This window comes from Phacochoerus africanus, chromosome 6 (assembly GCF_016906955.1).
Source record: "Phacochoerus africanus isolate WHEZ1 chromosome 6, ROS_Pafr_v1, whole genome shotgun sequence".
NCBI lineage: Eukaryota > Metazoa > Chordata > Mammalia > Artiodactyla > Suidae > Phacochoerus > Phacochoerus africanus.
The window spans coordinates 126,412,808-126,416,601 of record NC_062549.1 but is presented as its reverse complement, the minus strand read 5'-3'; the positions used below and the strand labels follow the sequence as shown (position 1 = coordinate 126,416,601).

At 38.6% G+C, this 3,794-nt stretch overlaps 1 pseudogene; it reads left to right on the top strand.

Annotated features, from left to right (window-relative positions):
* Positions 1–1,099: 1,099 nt before the first annotated feature.
* LOC125130149 (uncharacterized) lies at positions 1,100–1,189 on the top strand (annotated as a pseudogene).
* Positions 1,190–3,794: the final 2,605 nt, after the last annotated feature.

The following is a 3,794-nucleotide window of genomic DNA, read 5'->3' as shown; positions in this document are numbered from 1 at the left end:
GTGTGGAGAAAAGGGAACCTTCCTACACTCCTGGTGGGAATGTAAACTGGAGCAACCTATGGAGGGTCCTTGAAAAACTAAAAATAAAGTTACTATAAGATCTTGCAATTCCACTTCTGGGCATATATATGGAGAAAACTCTAATTCACAAAGATACATGCACCCCAATATTCATAGCAGCACTATTTACAATATCCAAGACATGACAAGAATTCAAGTACCCATCAACAGAAAATTGGATTAAGAAGATGTAGTATAGGCAGTTCTCGTTGTGATTCAGAAGAAATGAACCCAACTAGTATCCATGAGGATGTGGGTTTGATCCCTGGCCCCACTCAGTGGGTTAAGGATCTGGCATTGCCGTGAGCTGTGGTGGAGGACCAAGATGTGACATTGCTATGGCTGTGGTGTAGGTTGACAGCTGAAGCTCCAATTTGACCCCTAGCCTGGAAACCCATATGCCACACCTATGCCTCACCCTGCCAAAATAAAAAAGAAAGAAAGAAGCTTTAGTGTATATATACAATGGAATTCTTTTCAGCCATAAAAAGGAATGAAATACTATTACCATTTACAGCAACCCAGGTGGACCTAGAAATTATCATACTAACTGAAGTAAGGTCAGACAAAGACAAATATTATATGATATTTCTTATACATGGAAGCTAAAAAAATGGCAAATGATACAAATGAACTTACAAAACAGAATGAGACTCACAGACATAGAAAACTTATAGTTGCCAAAGGGTAAAGGCGGGGCAGGAGGGATAAACGGGAAGTTTGGGATTAAGGGATACTCACTACCATGTATAAAATAGATAAACAGCAGGGACTTACTGTATAACACAGGGAACTATACCCAATATTTAAAATAACCTATAATGGAAAAGAATCTGATATATATATATGAATTATAAAATATAGAATTCATATTAATTATATCATTTCATATTAACACAAAATATGAATTCTATATTTTACAATTCATATATAGAGAATATATAAAATTCATGTATATAGGAATCACTCTGCTGAAACTAACACAATATTGTAAAACAACGGACATCAATTTTTAAATTTTTTTTTTTAAAACCATCAGGTGCTCGCTTTGGCAGCACATATACTAAAATTAGAACAATGGCCCCTGCATGAGGATGACATGCAAATCCGTGAAGCATTCCATATTTTTTGGATAAGCAATGAGATCCTGCTGTATAGCACTGGGAACTATATCTAGTTACTTGTGATGATGCATGATGTAGGATAATGTGAGAAAAAGAATGTATATGTACACATATATATATGTGTGTGACTGGATCACTTTGCTGTATAGTAGAAAACTGACAGAACACTGTAGAAAAAATAAAAATCATTATAAAAGGAAAAAATAAATTCTTTTTTGTTGTTGTTGTTCTTTTTGTCTTTTTAAGGCCGTACCTGCAGCATATGGAGGTTCCCAGGTTAGGGGTCTAATTGGAGCTGTAGCTGCCAGCCTATGCCACAGCCACAGCAATGCCAGATCCGAGCCGCATCTCTGACCTACACCACAGCTCACTGCAATGCCAATCCTTAACCCACTGAGCGATGCCAGGGATCGAACCTGAAATGTCATGGTTCCTAGTCAGATTCGTTTCCGCTGAGCCACGACAGGAACTCCAATAAATTCTTAATTATATAAAAAAAAACCCATCAGAATGAAGATGAAATAGACATTTTTGGATGAAGGAAAACTAAGAAAATTTGTCACTTGTGCACATGCTTTCAAAGAAATGTTAAAGAACCTCTTTGGTTATAATGAAAGCAATAACCGAAGGAAACTTGGAAGGTCAAGAATGAAGGAAGAGCAAAAGAAACTGTATATATTTAAGTAAATTATTTTATTTTTGTCTCAAATTTTTTATAATATATATGATTGCTGAAAGCAAAAATTATAGTACTGTCTGATGGAATTTCAGTGTAGACAGATGTAATTCATATGACAACTACATCAAAAATAGCAAAAGATGGAGTTCCCATCATGGCTCAGAGGAAACAAATCTGACTAGTATCAATGAGGATGCAGGTTTGATCCCTGGCCTCTCTCAGTGAGTTAAGGAGCTGGCATTACTGTGAGCTGTGGTGTAGGTTGCAAATGAAGCTCAGATCTGGCTTTGCTGTGGCAGTGGCATAAGCTGGTGGCTACAGCTCCAATTCGACCGCTAGCCTAGGAACCTCCATATGCTGTGGGCACAGCCCTAAAAAAAGACTAAAAAAAAAAAATAGGAAAAGGTTAAAAAATAAATGGGAAATGGTAAAGGGACTGGCGATTTCTTAATTGTAACTGAAATGGCAAAATATTAAATCTAAATAGATTGTGTGAAGTTTGATATGTATATTGTAATCCCTGAACCAGCCACTAAAAGAAAAACTGTATAAAGACATATACTGAAAAGCACGACAGATAAATGAGAATGGAATTGTAAATATTCAAATAAATCAAAAGAGGACAAAAAGCCAAAAACAAAGATAGTGAAAAACAAAGGGATGAACAGAAAACTAGTAAAATAGTAAAGCTAAATCCAGCCATATATAATTACACTAAATGTCAATGATCTAAAGACCAGCTAAATGACAGAGATGGTTAGATTGGGTATTTTTAAAGATTAAACTATATGCTGTTTAAAAGAAATCCATCCTGGAGTTCCTGTCGTGGCTCAGTGGTTAATGAATCTGACTAGGAACCATGAGGTTGCAGGTTCGATCCCTGGCCTCGCTCAGTGGGTTAAGGATCCTGCGTTGCCGTGAGCTGTGGTGTAGGTTGCAGACACGGCTCGGATTCTGCGTTGCTGTGGCTCTGGTGTGGGCTGGCGGCTACAGCTCCCATTAGACCCCATTAGGCTGGGGATTGATCCCACTTCCTTGTGGATACTGGTAGGGTTCGTTACCGCCAAGCCACAATGGGAACTCCTAGAATAACTTTTCTAAAAGACAATACCAAGTTCTGATGAGCAAGTGGAGCAACTGGCACTCTCACATGGTGCTGATGGGAATGCAATATGATGCAGCCACTTCGGAAAGCCATCCTGTTTAATTATAAAATTAAACCTACACTTACCGTATGATCCCAAAATCCTACTTCTAGGTATTCATCTTAGAGAAATGAAAAGGTTTTCACACAAAAACCTGTACGTGAATGTTTATGGCAGAATAACTGCCAGACTTAGGGCTCAGTAGGAAAAAGGTGTCTTACCCAGGGTGATATGTCCTCTACAGGAAAAGACTACATCCGATGTCTAGCTAACGGGGGTTGGGGGGTGGGAGGGGTATAGATACGTGGCCCTGAGACAATTTTACAGGACCATCCTAGCCTCAAGGTCCGTTGAAACATCTGTTGTGATTGCATCACAGCTCGGCTTCTCCCAACTTTACCCAATCCTGCTTCCCCGCCCTTTACAGGTGTGTCTCCTGAGAGCATCCCACAAGAAACCTCCACGTATAAGTCTCAGAGCCTGCTTCCTGGGGAACGCAACCAGCGATACAGTACAATCGAGTCTCCCCGTAGAGAGGGAGAGAAGCGAATGGGATTTGGGGCAGGAATAGGAAGTAGTGAAAAGGCTTAAACTGGGTATCTATTATATATTTTCTTTTTTGAATGTTTGAAATTTTTTAGCTTTTATAAATATATCTATGTCTTCAACAGACACTGTGAGATATAGCATGGTAATCTAAGCCAAATGTCTCTGCCAGTTATGTGGTAATTTCTAAAAAAGCCACAATATGTAATGTAGGTAATAACATTACCCCAACCTTCAAAT